Source organism: Pan paniscus, chromosome 9, assembly GCF_029289425.2.
Source record: "Pan paniscus chromosome 9, NHGRI_mPanPan1-v2.0_pri, whole genome shotgun sequence".
NCBI lineage: Eukaryota > Metazoa > Chordata > Mammalia > Primates > Hominidae > Pan > Pan paniscus.
This window is the reverse complement of record NC_073258.2, coordinates 34275021-34300509: the sequence shown is the minus strand read 5'-3', so window position 1 is coordinate 34300509 and position 25489 is coordinate 34275021. Positions and strand designations below refer to the sequence as shown.

The 25489-nt window shown below is 43.7% G+C and overlaps 1 non-coding gene across 1 annotated transcript; it reads right to left on the bottom strand.

Moving 5' to 3' along the window:
• Positions 1–7773: 7773 nt before the first annotated feature.
• LOC112441333 (small nucleolar RNA U3) lies at positions 7774–7980 on the bottom strand. The gene has a single exon (XR_004665370.1). It is a non-coding gene; the product is annotated as a small nucleolar RNA U3 (small nucleolar RNA).
• Between the last annotated feature and the right edge of the window lie 17509 nt (positions 7981–25489).

Here is a 25489-nt window from a genome sequence, read left to right as displayed (position 1 = left end):
GCGAAGGTTGCAGTGAGCCGAGATCATGCCATTGCACTTCAACCTGGGAAACAAGAGAGAAACTCCATAAAAAAAAAAAAAAAAAAAAAAATCCCTAGAAAACTGAAACGATAGTTGAAGAGGGAAACCCACCATGACAGCTAAATATCTGTACTCCTAGAAATTTCCTCCATCTTGCCTTGCCTCCCACCTCCATCCCTGATGTTTTCAAAAAGGTCTGGGATGTGCTTCTTGCCCTTGCAATAAAGATGTCGTCGCAACATAGACGCAAGTCCCTTTTTCGGGACGCCCTCTTTCAATCAATTAATAAATCATTACTGTCTTACTACTACAGCCTAAGCACTGGACTGGGTGCTGAGGGTACAATGGAGAACAAGATAATCATGGTGTCTGCAGAGCTATAGTGTATATGAACAGATGTTCATTCGTTCGTTCGTTCCATAAACTGAGCACCTGCTAAATGTCAGGCTGTGCTGGATTCTGGCTAACTGAGATCCATGGATCACAAGTCAGCATGACAAGTGCTCACAGAGAAAGGCATTTAGTGGTCTGGGGGTACTGAATCGATCCAGACATGGGAATCAATCAGGGAAGGCCTCCCGGAGGAAGACACATTTAAATTGAGACTGAAGGTGAGTAAGATAAGCTAGATGGAAGGATGTAGTTATGTGAGAGAAGGGTAAGATCCTGTACGAGCTAGCAGAGGACAGCTCCACATTTGAGGCAATGCCTTTGTGACCCCACTGGCTGGCAGTGAGAGCTGGGAAGCCAGTCCTTGGATCCCCGCTTCCCTTCCTAGTCCCCTTCCTTTCCTTGGATCCCCCCCCCCTTCCCACCAGCTGACTTTGCATGGGACAAGAAGTACTGTGCCTGAGACCAGACATGCTTCCCACAGCCAGCCTAGAGATCTGAATTTCTAGCAATAGAGGAGCATTACCTTGGGGGTGTAAGAGCTCCCTGCTGAAATCCAAGTGTCCTAAGGTAGGCGGTTTAGTACCTTCTGTGCTCATCAGGCAAGCAGGATATGAATTGTTGAGTGAGTGAGGGAGGAGAAGGAGGAGTGGGAGGAGGAACAGGGAGAAAAAGATTGGGGCTAGAAAAAGAAGGGGACTAGGACGGGAACGGGAAAGCGAGTGGAGACTGGTGACAGTTTTTGCATATTCACAACTTTGGCCACAGGCTGGCCTGGGTCCCTGGGATTGGTCCAGACTCTCCAAAAAGGCATATCTTTTGCCCTTGTTAGAGTTGGCTTCCTGCCAGACACTGGTGGTTTCCAACAGTTAGATTGTTTCAGAGGTAGTCTTGGCTCCTGTGGGAATTACCAGAGAATTCTAGCACTGCTGTGAATCCGGAAGAATTTACATAATTTCCCCTGGGCTTGCCTACACTCTTTTCCTTTATATTTATTTTCATCCCTCCACCCTACCATAAGAGTTCAAGTCCTCCCAATCAAAGGTTCAGGAAGGATGATGGGACAGAATAGTCAAGGTATTGCACTGTGTAATTGCTTTCTTTCATTTTCAAAGCTGTTTTGCATCTCCCCCCATGTGCATGTTTGGGAAGAGTGACTAAGTGCATTGTCATGCCTTAGGTCTTAGGTTAACCTCCATTCTTGATGAAGCAGAGGAACAAGAACAAGATAAGTAACATTTAGCAGAGGGTTGATTCAGTGAAAAGGAAAAGCGAGTTTCAAATGGGTAAACTGATCAGCTTAGGGTATGCTGGTCTCCCGCATGTGGCCAAAAGTAACACCATCAACTACAACAAAAATCCAACCAGAAGTTACTGGAACAAGAAGAAAACTTTAGCATCTCATGCAACAAGAAGTCATGAGTTATATTGGTTTCAGATTGGTTAATTTCAGTGGTTTCAGGACATCATCAAGGAATCAGGTTTTTTTGTTTTTGTTTTTGTTTCTCCCTCAGAAACAGTAGGGGAAAGGAATGTTCTCTCCCTTTCTTTGAAAAATAAACTTTCCCAGCAGACTTTCCCTCATATCTCATTGGCCAGAATTGTGTCATGTGCCTATGCTGGATCCAGTGACAGGCATGGGGAATAGAAATTCCATGATTGATTTCAACCAATCAAGACTCACTGGTAGGAGCTGGAAAGTACTGTATATAGCATCCTCTGAAGCACATGATTAGGGTTCTGTGGGCGAGGAAGAACAAGCCAAATAGCTGTGTCTGCCACATGTTTAAAAGCACTTTCAGCATCTCTACCTCCCTGCTGCTTCTCCACCATTCAAAATTACATGAACTTTTCAGGTCCCAACTCAAATGTCACCTTCTCCATGAAGTTTTCCCTTATACCTTAAATCAGAATTAATTATTTCTTCATCAATATGCCCAGAGCCTTTGTATCTCACATACTTCTCACAGTCAGCTTTGTATTAATTTTTCTTCCCTCCTAATTCTGAATTATTGAGAGAAATGATCACAGCCGATTCATGTCCATGTTCGTAAATCCAGGGCCTAGCATATTTACTGCCTTCTGGCAGAAGTTGATCGCCTTAAGACAGATTTGCTGTGAGGCCAGGACCATATTCTTTTGGCTCACCACTGTATACTCAACCTAGTATAGTGCCTGGCTCATAGTAGGTGCCCCTAAAATATCTTGAATGAATGATAAAATAACAGTAGCTACCAACTTCTGCTTCTGGTCAAGATGGAGTGAAGGAGGGACTGGATTTATCCTCCCATTTGAAACAAACAAACGAAATATATGAAACAACAGTTTTCAAGACACTGGACACCAGGCAATGAACAACATTGGAAACAAACTAGGTGAGTCCCAGGATTACCCCAGAATTACCTTGGCAGAGTTGCCAGGTCACTGTGCAGAGAGGGAGAACTAAGATGGATCCTGACAGACTCCTGAAGTTGAAAAGACAGAAGTGAGTGTCCAGAGAGACCAAGTCAGCCGTGGTTCTAAAGAGAGAGTACCGGAGAGAAGATGGCTGCACAGAGAGAGAATCCCAAAGCTCCACAGAGGATCCTCTTGGCCATTCAGCAAAGTGGTGAACAGTGCATGCATGTGAGGCTGAGGAATGAGCCATCTGAAAGGATTAGAAGGAACAGTGGGTGCCAGGCATGGTACCTGTTCCCATCAGTCAGACTGGAAAAACTCATCATTCATAGGGCACTGGGTACTTAGTAAGGTCTTGCCTCAGTGGTGGGGAATAATTAACCCTAGACCGAGCACTGCTCCAGAAAGTGCCTCTCAAAGCACAAAGGCAAGACCTGAAAAGCTCAAGAAAACATACAGGAATTAAAAAAAAAAAAATTTGGCACCCAACAAGGTGAAATTCACAATTTGCATTATCCAATCAAAGACACAGCAAGGCAGGAAAACACAGCGAGGAGAAAAATCGGTCTGTAAAAACTGACCCAGAACTGACACAGATATTAGACTTAAGAGAGAAGAACATTAAAACAATTATTGTAATTGTGTTAAATGTTTTAAAAGTTCAGAAAAGCCAGAGAAAATACAAAAAAGACACAAATTGAAAGCCTAGATAGCAAAACTTTGAAATCTGGGACGAAAAATACACCATATAAGATTAACAGAAGGTTAGATATTGCAGAAGACAATATCTTTTTACTAATTAAATACTTTATTGAATAAATACAATAGCAAAGAATGCATTCAAATGCTTTCTAAAAAATTAATTTTAAAGGCCTTTCTATTCAGACTAATGATAAACGCAGTAAAGGCAGATGTGCTAGTTTAACATAATTGGCTTATTTCATACAGCACTTTTATCTTTTAGTCCACAAGTATATTATTAAATGATAGAGAACATCTAATGCAACCATTTCCATGGGACTAGGGAATACATTTCTAAGAAAGAAAGATGTTACAGACCCCATCTTTTATACCCACCCCCTCAGTCTCACTCTAAAGAAGATAAAAAATAATGACTATCTTCACAAGAGCTCATGACTAATGTCACTTTGCTATCAAAATCTGTATCTCTGATCGATTTTAAGCATTGAGACAAGATTCAAATATTTCCAAAGAAGGAAGCACAATGCACATTGTGGTCACTTATTCAGCAACAACGAGGACTGCATCCAAAACTATCTCACTTCGGAATGAAATAAGGTCAGCCACATGCATGGGCATCTCTTCTGCTATGGTATCGTAGAAAGTCTCAGTGTCATGAACAATCTATTTGTCTTCTTCAGTAACAGTTTATATCCACACCTTTCTTCCCAAGTCGACCCCCTCTGCCAATTCTTTATTCTAATTGTGTGCTGTCTCACTTATGATTCCACGTCCTAAATTACATCAATGCCATTTCTGAGTACCATCTTGCCATCAACTGCTGCTGTCGACTCCTGTGAATATAGTTTTCACAATTGGTAGGTAGATCACAGTTTGTAACCAAAGACACTCATTGCTCCTCCATCCCACAAGCCGACAAGTCATTAGTGATCAGAACACAGCTTGACCCTGATCAGAAATCCCTCATGCTAACATCTTTTTCCTTCTAGTCCATATCATCATGCAGAGCAGGAACTGTGAAGTCCCTGGTGTGCGTTTTCTCAGTGAGCCTGCTCACCTTGCGTCTTGCACTGATAAAAATCACAGCCTGTGTGACGGTCAGTGTCTCGTGGAAGTCACAAAGTATATCTAACTTTCATTCCTACAGTATTTCAAAGAGAAAGGTAACAGTCATTTAGTTTTCAACTTTCTTTTGTTAGATATTCATTCTGTTAGGTCTACTGATATATTGCACCAAATCTTAAGACAAAGATCACTTAAGAAAGAGGTCCCCCAGTCTTTACAATGAGAAGAAAATATTAATGAACTTGGAGGCATAGCAATAGAAACTGGCCTAAGTAAAAGACTCAGACAAGAATGAATTTTAAAAATTAAAGAGCATTAGTTATCTCTGGGACAAACTTAAATTTCTGTCTTCCTTGAGCTGCTGTGGCCACTTCAGGAGGGAGGGGCTGAAGATGTGTTGGTTGGTAGGGTCTCCAGGGAGGTAGGACTATCCCACTGAACCCAGGAAGTGGGATGTGCCACCTGGAATTATATATATAATTCAAGTCTGTGAATGGGAAGCAAAAAATATGCATATTTTAAAAAATGATGTGAAAAAAATCTCCAAACTTTGTGAAAATTATAATCTGCAGATCCAAGAAGCTCAATAAACTCCAAGTTCAAGAAACATGAAGAAAACTCCACTAAGGCATCTCATAATCAAATTGCTTAAAACCAGTGATAAAGAGAAAATCTTAAAAGCAGCCAGAGAAAAAAGGTAAGTTAGGAATCTATTGTCAGTGTAACAAAGATAGCAACTTTGATATCTTAAAGCAAGTTATTTTTATTTCTGGTGCTATTGACTGAATTGTGTCGCCCCAAGTTTCATATGTTGAAGTGTTAACACTCCCTCTTCTCTGCCCTATGTGAATGTATTTGGAGACAGAATCTTTAGGAAGTAATTAAGGTTAAATGGGCAGGCGCGACAGCTCATGTCTGTAATCCCAGCACTTTGGGAGGCTGAGGCGGGAGAATCACTTGAGCCCAGGAGTTGGAGACCAGCCTGGGCAACATGGAGAAGCCCTGTTTCCACAAAAAAAATACAAAAAATTAGCCAGGCATGGTGATACACACCTGTGGTCCCAGCTAGTCACAGGGCTGAGGTGGGAGGATTGCTTGAGCCTGGGAGGTTGAGGCTGCAGTGAGCCATGAGCATGCCACTGCACTGCAGCCTGAGTGACAGAGCAAGACCCTGTCTCAAAAAAACAAAAAACAAAAAAGTTAATTGAAGCCATAAGGGATACAGATGGGGCTGTAGTCTAATAGGACTAGTGTCCTTAGAAGAGGAAGAGAGAGGCCCCTTGAGTGCATGCACCAAGGACAGGTCATGAGAGCATGTGAGGAAAATGTGAGAAAGTGGCTATCTGCAAACCAGGAAGAGAACCCTCACCAAAAGCCAACCATGCTGGCACCTTAATCTCAAACTTCCAGCCTCCAGAACTGTGAGAAAATACGTTTCTGCTGTTTAAGACACCCTGCCTATGATATTTTGTTATGCCAAACAGAGCAGACCAATACACCTGGTAATTATATTTCATAGTTGTCCATGGCCCTGGTACACCCAGGTTATGTGTAGATGGAGAAGGGGATACCAGTTGAAAGGGAGGGAGCCTAAAAATGCAAGAAAGAGAGGGTAACTGATAAAGCACTGTCTAGATCTATACAGCCCTTTGGAAATTAAAAGAAAGCTAGGGACTCACACCTAAAAATTGACATAAAGATTCTGCTTTGCTTTCTGAAGATTTGTGGATCGCCTTCAGGGCCTCATGGACTCCTCATGATCCTCTGGATCTGAACCGAAATAATCACTGTCCTAGGGAAAACCAGTTGGGTTGGGGTCGAGAGCTTGGCGGGAGATGGGAGGTGAGGAGGGTGATACACTGGAAACAAACAGCAGGGAGCCATTTACAGGGAGATGCAAGGGCAGTTGTTGGGCATGTTCTGAGTCTATGTCTCCACAGAATGTCGGTAGGACAGGAGAGCTGGGGCATAAAAGTGCTGAAAAGATTAAGATCTATTCGAATTCAGCAAAAGGATAAGGAAGTAGGAATGATGAAAAGAAGTGAGTGTTTTAGGGACAAGCTGGGATCGGATTATATGATTCCATGAGACCCCATCAGCCTGATGGGTAATTTTCACCAGCTCTCTGAGGAGGGTTTTAGCAACAGCACCAGTAATGGCAGAAAAAAAAAAGTATTTGGGATTTATTGCAAATTGAGAACTGGTAAGGACAGTAAAGGGACGGATCTACTTGCTTTAAACTAGGATTTGTTTTAGGTAAAAGCCTAACTGCAAATGGGATAAGAAAGGAAGAAAAGAGGAAGAATGAGAGAGAGAGAAAAAGAAAGAGAAAAATAGAGCAAGGAAGGAGGAAATGCAGGCAGGCAGGCAGGAAGTCCTTTTATCCTTTAGAAGGATTAAGGTGGTAGCTATCCTTGTCCTGCCTTGGGGCATTGAATTTCTTACTCTGAATGTATGAAATTTGGCTTCCTGTTAGTAGGAAATTTTAAAAGGTCTCTTTTGTTTTCCTAAAGATCATAACTAACCTCTGTGGGCAAGAAGTTACTGGGAAGGCTCTACTCTGCTGTTAGGATAGTAGGGAACCGCAGTGACCCCAACCCTTGCCTCCTCCAAGGTAGAGGAGCTTTTAGGCTTCGCTGTCTCTGTGTGGGCTGGAAAGATGAAGCCACTGCCAACCACAGAGCTCAGGGTTACCAGTGGGATCAGACAGGCGGGTTCTGCTACCTGCAATCCCTTAGTGAATCCTGGACAAGCCAGTGTTACCAAGTCTCCTGCACAGGATGCTGCAAGAGCGGACAATGACTTTTTCCACAAAAAGTACTTGAAACACACTCAGGGTTGTTATGGGTAAGCACAAGGATTTCAAAATTTTTTAATGCTGTACTCTATGGAAAAGATTTTTTTCTCCCCTTTGAAAATTGTACGAATGACACATATTCCTATAGAATAACTCTAAAACACAGATAAACAACAAATGAAAATCACCCCAAATCCTACCATTTGGAAATAACCACTTTCAGCATCTTGTGTATCAGAGCTGACTCATTCATATGCAAATGTATAAATATATGTTTTATGAAAATGGTATCATATTACATACATTGTTTTGCAACCTGCTTCCCATTCCGCCTACAATTTATCAGTCTATTGTGAACATTTCAAGTCAATATACATCTGCATCAGAATTCTTTTTTTTAAACCACCCAAACTGCATCTTCTTCTTATTCTCCTGGAAGAGAACAGTCATCAGTGACAAATGGCTGCTGTAGTCATGCAACACCAAGAGCCAGCTTCAGGCTCTAGGGAGAATGTTGTGCCTCCTCCTTGTGGTGTCATGTGTTCTACATGTTCAGATAAACTTCTTTAGTAATGAACTATAGAAATGATCCCTGAAAGTATAGTCTTTATACCAGCTTTCTTAATTGCTGCAAGGTATTGCACCATTCCTCAATTGCTGGATGTTTAAACCGCATTTATTACCAGATATCCATTGACATACTAATCCTTTGTAATGAGCAACCTCAATAATTTCATTGGCGTGCAAGAATAAACTGTGTTGTTTACAAGTGTGCAGGGTCTTAGCTGACCTGGGCTCAGCTTGGCTTATCTCTGCTGGGCTGGGCTCGCTCATGCCTCTGCAGTCAGCTGCTGTTGGCTGGGCAGTCTTCCTTGTTTTGACTGTGCTCACTTACAAGCTTGGGACTGGTTGGCTATTGGCTTTGCTAGGATGGCCACAGCTGGGATAACTAGGACAATTTGGCTGTCCCAGGGGAGTTATACCCCAGGAGGCTAGCCCAGGCATGTGCTTATGGCCACTCAGCGAGCAAGGCCTAAGCAGAAATGTGCAAGTGCTTTTGTAAAGATCTGCTGTGTCACATCTGCTCACATCCTGTTGGCCAAAGCAAGCCATGTGCCAGTGACAGAGTGGACTTATGGGGCAAACAATGTGAACACAGGGAGGGGTGGAGAATGATGTATTAGTCACGGTTCTCTGGAGGGACAGAACTAATAAGATAGATGTATACATGAAAGGGAGTTTATTAAGGAGTATTGACTCACACGATCACAAGGTGAAGTGCCACAATAGGCCATCTTCAAGCTGAGGAGCAAGGAAGCCAGTCTGAGTCCCCAAACCTCAAAAGTAGGGAAGCCTACAGTGTAGCCTTCAGTCAGTGACTGAAGGCCTGAGAGCCCCTGGCAAACCACTGGTGTAGGTCCAAGAGTCCAAATGCTGCAGAACTTGGAGTTTGGTGTTCAAGGGCAGAAAGCATCCAGCACAGGGAAAATGATGAAGGCCAGGAGACTCAGCAAGTCTAGTCCTTCCATGTTCTTCTGCCTGCTTTTATTCCAGCAGCTTTTCCTCCCAGACAAAAGGATGAGTTGGATTTCCCCAGGGGAAGGCATTTAGCTGAGATTGGAAGTGAAAGAAACTAGAATATGTCATCCCAAAAGATGCTTCTTTGACATAAATATTTTTGAGCAAAAGGCAATTAAGAAGCAGCAAACAGAGGGAAAGCTCTTTCTATCCTCCCCTGCTTTTTCTTCCAAAGACAGGATATAAGTTCTTCTTTACTGGGAACAGCTGTTGTTCACTCAGATATGGCACAGGAGTAATCTGCAAACAAACCTTACTCAATTACTTTACTCCCATATATTTGCCTTCCCACAGTTTCCCACCTCTGGAAACCTACAACTGCTTTCCTTTGTCTTGTCACTTCTCTAAAATTTATTGTTCTTTGTTGAAGATACCATATAAGCCAGAGTTCGAAGCCACTGCTTGGAGTTACCTTTGCGAACAGAAAATTTCAGGACCTTCAAAATTGATTATGCCAAAGGGAAAAGTTAAGCCTTGAAAATGGAGTCATATAACATGCTTGTTTTTCTTCTCTGATGCATGGCTGTTTCTTCCTGACTTTTGTGTTGAGAGTTATATTTTACTAGATTTTCTGTTCTTCATTCAAACCTGGACTAAATGACAGAGACCCTTGTGACTGTTACCTCTTCTCAACAGAATATTAAGCAAACTCCTTAAAGTGTAATTAAGAGTAGCCAGTCAATCTTATATCTCTGTGTTAGCCTTTGGATGGAAAATGTTGTAATTCTGTTCAGCGCCTCCAGTTTTTTCTGTATAAATGATCTTCACTTTTCCCTACACTGAGAACAGCGGTCACTATTCTTTGCTGTCCATGTGTCCTGGGATGGCCGCCCTCACACTTTTTACTTAAATCAATTCATTTGAACTGGATCCTGAGCCTTGTGGTTACGTTAGGTTGACACCTTTTATTGAAGTTTCTCCCATGTGATGTGCACTGCACATGTTAATAAACTTGCTTGTTTTTCCCTTGTTAATCTGTTGCTAACAGGAGTCTGTCCCAAGTACGAATTTATGAGGGTTAAAGAGAGATTAAATTTCCTCCCAGACAGATGGATGAATTGGATTTCCCTAGGAGAAAGCATTCCTCAGGCAGGGCGAGTGTGTGCAAGGACTGTGATAGAAGAAAGCAGGTGCAGACAAGGATGTGAAGACTGTTGCAGCTGCAGTGGAGAGAGTCCAGAGAAGCAGGAGTGAGATCACCTGGAGAGGTATAAGGTGGGGGTCACTAGACATGCCTCCCTAGCAGTGCCTACACCCTTCTTCCTTCCAACAGAATCCCTCTTTTGTTCAGGAATCCATACATCCCCTAACACAGCTTTCTGCATCAGGGGATGCTAACTTCACTCTCAGTTCCAGGTAGTAATCCCTCTCCCAGTTTATTAGTCCGTTTTCACCTGCTGATAAAGACATACCTGGGTCTGGGTAATTTATAAAGAAAAAGAGGTTTAATGGACTCACAGTTTCACATGGCTGAGGAGGCCTCACAATCATGGTGGAAGAGCAAGGGACGTCTTACATGGTGGCAGGCAAGAGAAGAGCTTGTGCAGGGGAACTCCCTTTTATAAAACCATTGGATCTCATGAGATTTATTCACTATCATGAGAACAGCATGGGAAAGACCCACCCCCATGATTCAGTTACCTCACACCAGGTCCTTGCCATGATGTGTGGGAATTGTGAGAGCTATAATTCAAGATAAGATTTGGGTGGGGACACAGCCAAACCATATCATGCAGTGATTGGTTTAGTTATAAGGGTGGGCCCCAATTCTGGCAAAAGAGAAATTAAGGAAAGTTTCACAGGGGACTTCCAAAAACAGCTTCCTCACTCTCAAGAACAAGCCACAAGAAAAGATGGCCCCATGTGTTCCCCTGAGTGTTGTGAAATCTGGATGTGAAGCCTGGGCCTGCTGCAGCTATCTTCCCCTCTCAGGAAGAAGCCAGCACTGAGGATGGCAGAATAGCGATGTGGAAAGAATCTTTCTCCCTGATAAAGGTTGGGTTGCTGAATCAATCTGCCCTAAAGGCCACCCTACCTCAGGACTTCTGTTCTATGAGATATTAGAATTCCTTATTGTTCAAGCAAGATTGAGTTTCAGTTCCTGTTACTTGCATCAAAATGCTGTAAGAGGATAGACTGTGTTCCTGATATGGTTTGGCTGTGTCCTCACCCAAATCTCATCTTGAATTGTAGCTCCCATAATTCCCACATGTTGTGGGAGGGACCCGGTGGGAGATAATTGAATCATGGGAGCCCTTTCTCCCATACTGTTCTTGTGGTAGTGAGTGAGTCTCACGAGATCTGATAGTTTTATAAGGGGAAACCCCTTTTGCTTGGCTCTCATTCTCTCTCTTGCCTGCTGCCATGTGAGATGTGCCTTTCGCCTTCCACCATGATTGTGAGGCCTCCCCAGCCATGTGGAACTGTAAGCCCATTAAACCTCTTTTTCCTTATAAGTTACCCAGTCTTGGGTATGTCTTTATCAGCAGTATGAAAACGGACTAATACAGTTTCCTATGTATGTTGTAAGCTATGCTAAGGGTTTTGTTTTGTTGTTGTTGTTGTTGTTGTTGTTTTTGCTTTTACCCCAAAACCAATGAAAAGTCATGAGAGAGTTTTAAACAGAGGACATAATTCACATTTTCACTCATGCTGCTGTGTGGAGAGCAGGTTCTAGGGGGCAAGAGTGGATGAAGGGAGACCTGTTAGCAGACCTTTCCTTCAGGAAGAGAATATGGAGTATCTGCCTTGGGCCCCACACTTGAGGTGAGAGGCTGCAAAATGAATATCTTTTTAATGAACCATCATTAAAATTCAATTTTGAGTGTCTGTTTTTAACAGTATCTTCTGGAGCCAATAAGAGATGCCAGTGCCAGTACAGAGTGGCTCCCTTTTAAGGGTCAGTACTTTGGATAAACTCTGCACTGACTTGAGTTGCTATGGGTCCCATTTTCTTCTAGGGATAGCCCCAGAGGGTGGCCTGGATAGAGGGTGATGGCAGTGGAGGTGGGGAAGAGTGGCAGAAACATTTTAGAAGTAATATTTTGGTGATAGAATGAATAGACTCAATCAGAGAGAGAGAGAGAGAGAGAGAGAGATGACCCTCAAGTTTCTGTGTAACTGGAGGCAGTGAAGGTGCCATTAGGTGAAATGAAGAAATGTGGAAGGGGCTTATTTTGGGGCAGGGGTTGATTCTGAGTTTAGTTGAACATGTTAATATACCTTTGGAATATTCAAGAAGAGGTTTCTAGAAGGTGGGATATGATACTCAGAGGACAGATTTGGGTTGGAGTGAATAATACTTTAGTCATGCCCATTTTAGGAATTAATTGAAATCATGGACCTCCATGTGAAAGGGCTTTGGGAGAGAAGAGGCTTGGAAGAGAAGAAACCTAGGACCAGGCCTGGAGGACTGGGCAGAGGTAGATGGGGCCTGCGAAGACCATGGAGAGGTTTTTGTCAGAGAGGTAGAAAGGGAACAGAAAAGTGGCTTGTTATGGGAGCAAGCGGTCAGAGTATTTCAAAAATCAGATAATTTACTGAGGTGCTGATAATTGTTGAAGAGTCAAAGGAGAAGTGTGATAGTCTGCAAAGATGACCCTAGGGAAGTATGCTTCCTGAAATTCATACCTTCGTGTAGTGCCCCCAACACTGAATGAATGGGGGTGGGGCCCGTTCAATCACTAGACTGAAGCAGAGGGGATACTACGCGACTATCAAGGTCACAGAAATCCTTGCAACATCCATCTTGGTCTCTTGAAATACTTTCTCAGTGAGACGCCAGCCCCCATGTAAGAGGTCTCTTTACCCATAAACCCCCATGCTGTGAGGAAGCCCAAACTACCACGTGAAGGTACCCTATGGAAGGGGAAGGAGAGAGAGGGAGAGATCCCAGTCCCCAGTTGTTCCTGAGATCCAACCTGGATAGCAGCCATGTGAAGAAAGAAGCCATCTAGGATGTGAAGCCTTCAGATGACGCCAGCTCCTTAAGAGGCCCCAAGTGAGAACTGCTCAGCTGATTCCAGTCAATCCATGGAACTATGAGAGATACAGATAAATTCCTGCCTTAAGCTATTGAATTCTATAACTGTAATAAGATGGGAATTGATCAAATAAATATCTGTTTGATTTGAAAGAATGGAGGTCATTAGTGTTTCTGGGTGTGACAGGAGCAGAAGCCAGATCTGACTAGGTTGAAGAGAGGGTGAAAGCTGAAGAAATTAAGAAAGCAAACATGGTGGCTTTCTGGAGACTCCTTCAGCTATGGATGGGGTGGAGGAAAGTTGGCAGCTGGAAGAGGATGTGAGGATGAGGGACAGATTTTCTGAAAGTGGTCTCCATCATGTAAGTATGTTTAAAAGTACTGCCTATGAAGTACTCTTGATTTAAAAAAAAAAAAAAAAAGACAAATATGGGGGAATATGGGAGATAGAGACACAAGTTATCAGCACTTTAACGATGTGATCAGCCAAGTCAAGAGTGTGGGACACTCTATGTAACAAATGGCCCAAGAAATCAATGGCATTTAAAAAATATAAAGGCAGGGAGACTATTAGAGGACAAAAACAACTTAAGAGACAAAACAATGAGATACAGTATGAGAACCTTGTCTGGATCTTGATTTGAACAACCCAACTATAAAAAGGCATCCTGGAGACAATTGGGAAAATAAAATATGGACTGAGAATTAGGTGATATTAAGGAATCACAGTTATTTAGCTGTGATAACGGCCTGGAGGTTATGTTTTATAAAATTGGCCCTTATCAATTAGAGACGCATAATGTGATGGCCCAATACACGGAATTTTCTTTAAAATATGGCCAGGTGCAGTGGCTTATGCCTGTAATCCCAGCACTTTGGGAGGTGGAGGCGGGTGCACCACCTGAGGTCAGGAGTTCAAGACCAGCCTGGCCAATGTGGGAAATCCTGTCTCTACTAAAAATACAAAAATTAGCTGGGTATGGTGGTGCATGCCTGTAATCCCAGCTTCTTGGGAGGCTGAGGCAGGAGAATCTTAGAGCCTGGGAGGCAGAGGTTGCAGTGAGCCAAGATTGTGCCACTGCACTCCCGTCTGTACAACACAGCAAAAACTCTGTCTCCAGAATAAAATAAAATAAATAAAATATATACATTGATAAAATGGTGACAATTGTTGAGGCTTGCTGATGGGTAAGTAGGAGTTCATTATACTAGTTTCTCTGTTTTTGAATGTATTTGAAAATTTTTATAATTTATAAGAAAAAGTTTAAAATTTTTTATAATAAAAAGTTTTTAAAACTATATTGAAACACATTATTATTATTATTATTAAAAAAAGGATTTAAAGGTAACAATCAGGTTAACATTCACTTGTGGTAGCCAGGTATATAGTATGTGTTCATTGATGTAATGATTCTCCTCCTGGGATATTGGAGAGAATACTCACACTAATTGTCACTAATGATACTCTACAAAGCCAAAAAGAGCCAAGGGGAAGGATTGATTGAAAGGAGGTGGATGAACACCCGAAAAGCAGGAGGCATGTTGATAGTGTAAGGTTCCGAGAAGGAGTTGGGGTGGGATCCTGAGTCAAGGTGAAGGAAGGGGCCCATGGAGACAAGGGTACATGTGTTGGTGTCTGAAAGAGGAGAGACATCTCAGAGACATCTCTAAATCTCAGAGAATTAGAAGTGAGGTCAAATGCAAGAAGGGTGGGGGATCGGCAATTAGAAAATTGGAGTTTGAAGAGATTTGACAAAGTTATTGAGGGGGATGGGGAGTGTGTTTACTGGAGGAACACAGTAGAATTGCAAGGAAGTTTACAATATTAGCAAGATTTGTTATTGAAACAATGGACCACGGACCTTAAGCTGGATATGTTGAGAACAATTGAAGGAAAATGCCCATGGACTAAGAGGAAAAAGAGGTGTTGTTAGTGTGGCTACCCTGATGATGTTGAAGAATAGAACTACCTCCAGCTGGGCGGGGCATGTTGGCTCACGCCTGTAATCCCAGCACTTTGCGGGGCCGAGGTGGGCGGATAACCTGAGATCGGGAGCTCGAGACCAGCCTGACCAACATGGAGAAACTCCGTCTCTACTAAAAATACAAAATTAGCTGCGTGTGGTGGCACATGCCTGTAATCCCAGCTACTTGGGAGGCTGAGGCAGGAGAATTGCTTAAACCCGGGAGGCAGAGGTTGCGGTGAGCCGAGATCGCGCCATTGCACTCCAGCCTGGGCAACAAGAGCAAAACTCCATCTCAAAAAAAAAAAAAAAAAAAAAAAGAACTACCTCCAGAGATTTGGACTTGGAAAGTGTGGAATGGGTGTCATGCATCTGTGTGTTTAATAAGGAGTTCAGTTGATACTAATGCAGGTGCACATGGTTCTTAGACCATACCTTGAGAAACGCTGCCCTGGTGGTTGGATGGACGGTGAAGCCAGCTTGAGGCTGGAGGCCTGTCATTTGCAATGGGAAGTATGCAGGACAGACAAGAGAGCATGGATCTATTTGTTATTTTTGGTGGCTCTGTAGCTTTCTTGGCCTGATGGATTGCAATTTGGGGGCCCAATTTGTCTAAATGGGCACCTTTCCCAGGTGGGCTCAAGCAAAAAGGTAGGTGGCCCTGAAAGGAACCCCATCTGTGTTCTTCCTAGGGACTTCTCATTCAAGGACTTTAACCACTGGGGGTTTTGTAGTTTGTTGTTTGTTTTTGCAATTTTTGATTCTAGAAATAAAATTGAGCTTTCAAAATCAACCAACCAACCAACACTGTTGAGGTTGGCATATTTGGGCTAATTGTTTTCCTTTTCATTTAGACTTATTACCCACTGCGTGTGAGGTAGCACTTTCAAGTAAATCTTTGGTAATTCCCAGGAATAAAGCAATTGCCTTCATTTCCCAGCAGGGCATACTAAAGTGGGCTCATTTGCAGAGAGAACAGGAATAGCAGTTTTTATAGCTTAAGGCCTGGAAGAAACTGCTTTTTTTCTGACAATCATAATCCACTCATGCTTTAAAAACATGTTTCAAAATCAAAAGGACTCCAAGAGTCTGGGATATGCTAGAAGGATATATTAAGACATAGCTCGTTTGTCAATTTATCTCTAATCTAGATAAATTTACCTCCTATTTCTCCTCTCTTGCAGCTTCCTCAGCCACAGACCCAATGAGTTGCCTGGATGTCAAAGAATTAAGCCTGCCTTGAATTAGCAGAAGCAACAGGAATCCAGAGGGAATTGACTTTTTTTTCTTTTTTTCCCTGGTCTCCACTGTGATTCTCTGATTCAAATTTGCGGTGGCAGAATGAAAGGAAGGCGGGTGCTCCTGGAGGAGAGCACTGCCCCAGCAGAGGCCCTGAGGGGAGCAGGTCACGTGGCCGATGTCCCCAAGGCCTGACTGAAGCAGAGCAGAAGCAAGGCTGGCTGGGTGTGGGGGGTGCTGAGCAGAGGGGCTTTGAGTGGTGTCTGGGGAAATCCTGAGCCATTTAAATGAACCATTTAAATCTGACAGACAAATTGGTGTTTTAAGAAGATTTACCAGGCAGTGATGTGCAGGATGAGGTGGGGGTGGAGCCGAGGCGGGGTTGGGGGGGGTGTGATGTTAACAGGGGTAGGAGGAGAATGAAGCTAGGAGAATAAAGATTCTGCTTTGAGTCAACAAACACTTACTAAGCACCTACTGTGTACCTTGCCTTGCACCAGGCACCACCTTCAGGCATGCGCCCTCTCAGTGAATAGAATCAGCATCTGCCCTTTCAGCTAAGCCAGAACCTAGTTTCCTTGGTGATGCCTTCCTCTCCCTTTTCTCCCCAATGGATGGAGTCCTCCTGTAATGCCACCTCTTACTTCTGCCTCTTCTCTCCTTCAAGCCACTGACATCTTTCACTGGATCCCAAGCCTTCAGTCTGCCCTCTGTAACTCCTCCACCTGGAAGTTATTGGGGTGGGCTGGTGGGGGTGGCCTAAAACATATGGAGGCAGGCCATCATCCCCAACAGGTACCCTTCAGTGGGCTCCCCACTGTCCTCAGGGAGAAGTCCAAACTCTTTAACAGAACCTGGAGGCCCTTGATATCTGGGTACTTAGCTCTCCTTTGTTTTCAGGGCTCTTCCCCTGAATCTCGCCCTACCTTGAATCTTGTGACTCAGCCGTGCAAAAATGCTTCCAGTACCTCCTCTGAAGGGTCACATTCTCTGTCCTCTTCCCTGTGGTGATAATATCCTCCTTTGTACTGCTCCCCACCGACTTATTCTTCAGAATCCATTTAGAGACCCCTTCCTCCCACAATTCTTCCTGGTCCACAGGTCCTTCCCAGTGTCTTCAGGAACTGTCTCTGACGCTTTCCTGGAGCTTCCGACATCATATTTTCACTGACCATTCTCCTCTACATGTGAGCTTCCAGAAGGCAGGGACTGCCTCTTCCTTCTCACTCAGCACCCTCCTGACACATAAAATGTACTTAGTAAATATTCATCAAATGTGAATGAATGACTTTACCAGAATCTGGGGTGGGGGCAGGTGAGAGGTGTTGGTCCCAATTTACAGATAAAGAAACTGAGCTTCAGAGGGTGATTTAATCATTTGTTCAAGGCCTCTCAGCTTCAAAGCTCAGAATCCATTTCAGGGTGCTGATTTCCCGACCAGGGCTTTTTCCTCCTCTTTGCAGCCACAGGAATGGAGGTCATTAAAGAAAAGAGTCCTGCACAGTGAATTCCGGTCTGACTGGTCATTCAGCAAGCTTCCAGTAGGGGCCACTGAGGGAATGAATGCAACAATAGGTGAAGAGCCTTTGATATATTAGGAAGGGATTTCATAAACTGGAGTATTATTCGGGTTAGAGATTGGAAGGGCTAGGAGTCCAAATGAACCATTTTCCAACATAATTTGAACATTTATTTCACTATGTATTATTCAATACACAAGCCCTCTCTGTCTCTGAAAGCTGAAAGATCTGGTTGCATGTGTTCATTACTCTTTTTTTTTCTTCACTCCAATAAATGCTCTTTGCCTACCTTTTTTTTTTTTTATTTATTTTTTGATTGACTGGAAGAACCACATTGCAGAATGATAGATATTGTTCATTTAACGCCAACATTTACTTCTCCCCTAAACTGGTGTTCTGTTTGTGATTGATCAGACTTCTCCCCCATTTAGCACCCATGTAAAACATTGCAAAAGATTGGGTCTGCAGCTCGGATAACATTTTTGCAGCCATCTATTCAAGCCACAGCAGGCATGCCGAGTGGCATGGAAGCTTTTAATGAAACGTCGCCGGATATTAGGGTTTTATGGGCTGGAAAACAGTACAAATCAAAGCACTTTGCTTACTGTTTATCTGTTTAGAACATTTTTATTTCCTAAACCTAGCAATGTTCATCTTTTTCATCCAGCATTTTGGTTTTTTTTTTTTTTACATATTGATTTTCCTGTTCACTGGCATGCCCTGATGAAGTCGGAGCACTCAGGTGTGCTGTCTATACGAGCATGGGGCAGGAACAGGGGCAGTGGGGTGCATTCTCTGCCCTGAGACCCCTTAACTCCAAGGACAGGAGAGAGCAGTGCTCACTGTATTTTTTAAAAAGAAAAACTTGTCTTTCCCCTGTGTGGTTTTCCCTTGAGCCATCAGGATAGCTAGGCCGATCATTTTAGTATCGTCCCAACCTTCACATAAAAATCCTACAGCAAAAGCTGTGTTCTTGCCTTACATTTTATAAGGAGATGTAATAGACAGGGTCCCAGCAGGAAACCAAATCCATCAGGTGGTTTACCCAGGGGTTGGCAAATATTTTCCATAAAAGGCCAGATAGTAAGTATTTTTGGCTTTGCAGGTCACATACAATTTCAGTCGCAGGTAGGTTTAGACATACCTAAACAGTGTGTGTGGCTCTGTTCCAGGAAAACTTTCTTTGCAAAAGGAGACTGGGAGGGTGGTATTTGGCTTGTGGGCTAAAGTTTGCTAACTCCTGATTTAAATTAAAAGACTTAAGGGACAACGTACAGATACCTGGTCAGGGTCAAAGGAACAAACACGGGATGCTGAGATGTCTAGAGACTAGAAGCAGATGGAGCCTATTACTCCCTCAAAGGCTGATAGACGTGGTGTGACCACCACCCAGAGGGAGTGGGTTCTGGGGAGGCACTAGGGCAAAGAGGATGCATGGAAGAAATACCCCAACCTCTTCCTCCTCCCTCCTTCAGATATCCTGCTGGTGCCTCCGGTTGTCTGACCCAATCAGAGGCCAGCCAGCAAGGGGCTTGGTCTCTGAGGCTTGCAGTCCTCAGAGGTCAGCATCTCGGAGCACAGAGCAGGTGGAGAACAGATCAGGGAGGAGGTGGGGTGAATGCAAAAGGCGGCAGAGCTGCGTGGAGATGTCTATTTGGGGACTAATTTCTTAGACCCACTCCTTTTTGAAGTGAAATTCAGTGTGACTGGCAGCATCCCCTGACCCTGGCCATGCACCATGACTTTATTCCAAAGAACTAACCGTCCCCCTCATGTGATGAGTATATGATCTAATTCGGGCCAATGAAACACAGGCACAGAACTCTGTGAGCTGTTGGGAAGGTTAATCTCTCCATCCAAGGTTTGAACTTTGGCAGCCAACTGAACACATGGTGGGGCCCTCACCAGGGAAGAGCCTGTGGTCAGTAAGTACAAGGGAAGGCAGAGTGTATGGGGTGGGAGGAACCTCGGTCCTGATACTGTCTGTCCCTGAATCCCTGGATCAAGCTGTACCTGAAATAAACACCTCATTTCTCAATTATGTGAGGCAACGCATTTCCCCCATCTCATCCCCATCTTTTTTTTATTTTTCTTTTCTTTTTTTTTTTTTTTAACCAAGACCAGTTCTCAGTTCTCTTTTTCTGTCAACTGATGGGATCCTGCCTAAGAGAGAGAATCTAGATTTGTCTCTGGAGCCAAGGTCTGCCCATTCCACAGCTGTATGAACTTCAGATGAGGTACATCTAATCACCAACGCATGCAAGAAGTAATGATTCTCCTGTGTGCATAAATATTTTCATGTGTGTATGCAGCTGCATTCAAGCAATGATATTTATTGCTAGCGTGTTCATTTCTGAGACACATAAAAAATCTTTCTGAATATCTATGTGGTATGAACCTCATGTGTCACAAAGGTAATGGATAGGTATGGTGAGATAACCATAGCAACCCAGCAGGTTCTGCAAGATCATGTCATGTGAACACTGCAGCTCAGGGACACTGATGGTACCTGCCCAGGTCTATGTTGTTTGGGTGACTTTTCCTTTGCTTGAACAGAGGACTTCTTACCATGCCATACCTCCCATCAGTCAGTAATTCATTCCCCAAATGTTGAATTTTATGGACCAGTAAAATGTCCAAAATAAAGAACTGGAAGAAAGTTGTCAACTTTTTATTTTGCTAAGTGAGGACATTTAACAAAACAGAAAACAAACAACTCCCATCTACTCTCACCCTCACTTTGTGAAAGAAGACACTTTCACAGTCTGAAATTACAGAATAAAAGAGAAGCCCTTAAACAGAACCCATTTATCTTTAAGAAAAATGCATGACTTCAGGGATGCTGTCTGTTTGGAAACTCGCACACAACTGGCACACCTGGATGAGGGGCACACAGGGCCCAAATGCAGTTCTCACTCTGCTTGCCAAGACATGCCCCCTGCACGGGCTGTGTCCACTCAGATGAAGAGGTTTGCTTTTCGTTACACAAAAGGTCTCCCTGCTTGCTAAGCCGTGTGCCGACAGGGCTGTGTTTGCAAGGGCAACCTTCTCTAATCTGCAAAACACTTTCAGAGCTGGCAGCGGCCCTGAACTACATTGTTCTGCTTTAAAAAATTTCACGGGGGCTGTGCTTTGACCAGTGCCTGGCACTTAGTAGGTGCTCAATAAATATGTGCCTAATGGATGTTGAATGGCCGATGGGAACTCCATCAAGGACCCATCCTGATCTGCAAGTTGACGTTAGGGGCCCCGGTGGTAGTGTGCAGTGAAGCTACGGGAGTCAACTTTGCGTAACTTTCTCATCTCATCAGTGTTCAAAGGGAAGGGAGTGGAGAGCAAGATAAGAGAAGCCCCTCCTGCTTCTTCGCTCCTTGAGGGGACCATAAGGAAACCAGCCTTGTGCTTGCTATGTGCCTGTTACCTTATTTAACACATTTAGCAGCTCAGGCAACTGATCCTTTGAAGGGTTAAATAATCTGCTCCAGGTCACCCAGTGGCAAAGTGAGATTTTGACTGCAAAGTCACAAATATGGCTGGGATTTGTGTAGTGTTACCCCAGGCTCTTGCAGTCAAGGAGTGCATCTGTGGACGTCTGCCCTGTGTCCCTAGGAAATTGCTCAGCTGTGGTGTTCGTGGTCAGTATCTCCCCATCTCGCTTTTCACCACCTCGCTCTCTGGCCACCTCTATCGGCTCCTTGCCCCCATCTGATCTGGAATCATGGAAAGCATGACCCAGAGAGGGTGTATGAGTTTCTTAGGGATACCATAACAAATTCCCATGCACTTGGTAGCTTAAAACGATTCAAGTTTGTTCTCTCACAATTCTGGAGGCCAGAAGTCCAACATGAGCTTCACTGGACTGAAATCTAGATGTCGGCATGGCTGTACCCTCCAGTGTTTAGGGGGAAATCTGTGCTTCTTCCAGCTTCTGGAGCTACATTCTTTGGCCTGTGGCCCCTTCCTCCATCTCCAAAGCTAACAGAGTGGCATCCTCAGATCTCTCTCTGCTTCCGTCATCACTGCACCTTCTGATGCAGTGAGCCCGATACCCTGCCTCTCCTTTTATTAGGGACATGTGATGGCATTCAGGGCATCCAGATATGTCAGGATAACCCTTTTGTCTAAAATCCTTAATTTAACAATGTCTACAAAAACCTAACTGTGTAAAGTAACATTCACCACTTCCAGGGATTAGGATCTAATATCTTTGGCCATTATTTAGCCTACTACAGAGGGTAAGTGACCTGCCCAATGTCATGCAGCAAGTGTGAGGTTCAAACCCAGGCAGACTCCCTCCAGTCCACACTTGACCACCCAGCTGTCCTGCTAAAGGGATAACAGACTAAACCATGATTCATATCAAGGAGGGGATGATTTGACATCCAGACACAGCTATTTGCATGAAGCTATTAAATTGCCTTGAATATTTTTGGAAGTGAAAGCTAAATTAACCAGCTCACCCCTCTGTGCAGCTGGGCCAGGTCTCTGTCACTTTTTTTTAATGGGCTTGTGAAGAAACACAGGTTTGTTCTGCTGTTTGTAGCTCAGTCATTGGACTTGAGACCTATTAATAAATTTGAAATATCTGCTTAAGGGCTAGAGAGGGGAAAGGGAAGGAAGGCAGTTAAAGAGGGGGCAACAATAAATGCCCAAGAAACTGGGTTTCTTCTCAGCCATAAGCCTGTCCTCCAAGCTGAAACCAGTGGAATCTGGTATCTCCTAGGGGGACCCGAGGGCTGATGAGTGCAGAGGTTGAACAGAGGTGCCTGATTGTCTATTCACTGCTTGGCCAGCCTAAAAACTCTCCTCTATCTGACACTTTTCCTGCTTTGTCCTGCGTTTGCTAGTCATGGAACTGAGTGAAAAGAGTGAGCAGATGGTGTGCAATTTCAATGATCTAATGATTCCGACCTTAAAAGACCAGGGAACAGGTGAACAAATCCATGCTTAACATTTATTAAGAATCTACGTGCCAGACACATTATATAGTATTAATCTTCCTTAACTCCTTTTATAGATGAAAGAACTAAGGCATAGAAAGGTTAAATGACTTGTCTAAAATAAGACAGTAAAGCAAGAATCTGAACCCAGGTCTGTGTGGCTGCAAAAGTCATGCCCTGTGTGATTGGTTTTAGAAGACTCGAATTCTCTCATTCTTGCTTCACCTGCTCTTTAATGTGGAGAAAGCTTGTTCAACCTGTGGCGCAACTTTGAATGAGGCCCAACACAAATTCATAAAATTTCTTAAAACATTATGAGATTTTTTTGTGTGTGATTTTTTTTTAGCTCATCAGCTATCACTAGTGTTAGTGTATTTTATGTGTGACCCAAGACAATTATTCTTCCAATGTGGTCCAGGGAAGTCAAAAGATTGGACATCCCTGGTAGAGGTTTAAGGTCTGGCCTCTGGAGGCAGAGTACAGGGGTTCAAACTCTGATTCACCTCCAGGCTCTGTAAACTTTGCCAAGTAACCCAACCTCTCCGTGACTCTAGGACATTGAGATTCATAGCAAAGTGCGTGGAACAGTAACTGGCTCATTACAAGTTTAGCTATTACTATTACTATTACTATTGGCACATCCAGTAACTTAGGCAAGAGAGGTAGTTTATCATCAGGATGTCACTAAAGGTCATTGACGTCAAGCCAGAATTGAGTACAACTACTAGGTAATAAACAGGGCAAAAATCCATCTCTTTACCTGGTCAAAGGCATGCAGTTAATACAAATAAACAAGAAACCCAGAAGCCTGGAAGAACTGAATAGTACAATAATTATAATAAACTGTGTTTTCTTTACTTTCTTGCAGATTTTAGCTGAGAAATACCCCCTTAGCATCTGTGACATGTTTTCTAGAACTCAGGGTCTCAGCAGTACCACAATACAGGACCTGCACAGAAACAGTTTCCCGAGTTATCAGCACCGTGGAATGTTTACGTGACAGAGGCGGATTCTCAGTCACTTCCCCATTCACTGTGACGGGAGCAGACCTCACCAACCACCTTGCACAGCCTATGCATCAGAAACAGTCAGGAGGCTGCTCTGTGCCTAATGCTGGCCTGGGTGCTGCCAGGGAGGCAGAAAGCAAATAAAGCATTGTCCCCATCCTCCAAGGTGACTTGTAGAGTCAAATCATCACACATGAAGTCAGACAACAATGTGAGCTCCAAGTGTTAGCACAGGGATGTAGTCAGGGTATGGCTATGGGTTGGCTGCAGAGGTGTGAATGTGCCCCATAGGAGGTGGGACCTGAGCTTGACATTTGAAGAATAGTTGGGATTTGGATAAGGAAAGGGAAAAGGAAAGGGCATGCCCTCAGAGGGGATCAGAATCAGCAAAAGTGCTGATGGGGAGAAACTCCCATTGAACCATCACCTGCTGACCCTGGGCGCTGCACATTTTCTCTTCATTCACCCCTGACCTCAGTGTTTCCCATTGGAAGCCTATGGTGGCAATCACAGAAGAATCCTTCTCAGACTGGTCTAAATGTAAAGATTTACTGTTTGGAGCTCAGATATGGGACTGCTGGTGCACGTGGTCAGGCATCCAGCGTGGAGTTGGGTTCAGGTTTTTTGGATGAGGAGAATGAAGAAGGCTAGGCTAATGGAGAAGTAAATGATGAAGGCATAGAACTTGTTGAAGGACAAAGATGCCAAGAGTGAAATGGTGAAATGGAGAATTTAAAAAAGAAGAAAATGAATAAGTGGAGTAACTCATTTTGCAAAAATCTTACTGTGGCTTGACTGCTTTTGCCTGGTGACTCTCTGCCCTCTCACCTGAGTGGGGAAGTTTAGTTCCTTCATCCATTCCTTTTGGGGTCTGCCTGTCTGTAGAGAGCATGTGCTTGGCTCTGCTCTTGGCTACAGGGTAAACATGGGAGTAAAGCCTTTGCCCTCATGCTCGGAAGGAAGCCTGTAGCTTTTCTAGTGATGCCTGTTGCAGGGGAACACATCTGATTAGCTTTGAGGTTCAATATTGGGGGTCTGTGGTAGGAGAGCTTACACGTGGCCAATGACAGTTGAGCAGAAGTGATGGGTCACTTCTAAGTGGAAGCTCTGAGAGTCAATGTGGGGCTCACCATACTTACGTTTCCCTCTCCTCCATGATAATTGAAAATGTTCCAGTTAGAGTCTGTTCCAATTGCTGTGACTCCAAGTTAAAGTGCCATGGAACAGATCCTCAGCTGGGCCACAGTGGATCCGTAATGTGATAGAGAACTAAATTTTTGTTTTTAGCCAACAAGACTCCTGGGTTGTTTGTTACTGCTGCATAAGCTACCTCTTCTGCCTAACACAAGGCCTACGGATGCTGCTGCACATCTAAGCAACTTTCTGCAGCAGCCCTATTAGTAGTAGATTGACATTTGCATCTCCATCTGCCCTACTTTTTTCCCTTTTCTTGAGTTCTGTTGGGATAGAGGTTGTTATTATTTGCATTCCCTCATACTCTAATAAGTGCCCAGTCTGTGAACTCCAGGTAAAAATTAATCTTGCTTCTCACTGTACAAAAAGGAAAGTTGGAAGCATCAACAGAAAATGTATTGGTGAGTTTTGATGTTGTGAAGTGAGTGGAAGATTATTTAGATAAATGAATTAATCTGATTGAAATGGTTCCCAGAAGTAAATGTCAATGAACCAGACGTGGTAATTTCTTGCTCATGAAGTAGTGTTAGTATGCATGTGACTTGAAGTTTATGTTAAAACACAAGCACTGAATTACCTCTTGGGGTGTGGATGGTGTAGACAGGGCATGTGGCCACCATGAATGGAAACTGTTTGTGTCAAATATGGTCAGCTCAGGCAGGATGATGGGCCAGACTCAAGGTTCCCAGAATT